We start from the raw sequence: 217 nt of genomic DNA on the forward strand, positions 1-217 counted from the left end.
ACCATAAATGTTTTTTTTTTCTTTTTGTTTTTGTGGAGCCGTCCACTTCTAAACGGTTGATTACATGTCACAGTTTTGACCTAAAGGTCCCGCTTTGAGAGAAGGAGGCAGCAGAACAGACCCATGCCAAAGTAAATGTGCCGTCGCCGTTTCTACAGGTCCGTTTACAGGAGATGCCAAACTGTGCAGACGCACACGCAGACGAGGTCCCGCATGC

The sequence above is a fragment of the Oryzias melastigma genome, linkage group LG9, assembly GCF_002922805.2.
Source record: "Oryzias melastigma strain HK-1 linkage group LG9, ASM292280v2, whole genome shotgun sequence".
NCBI lineage: Eukaryota > Metazoa > Chordata > Actinopteri > Beloniformes > Adrianichthyidae > Oryzias > Oryzias melastigma.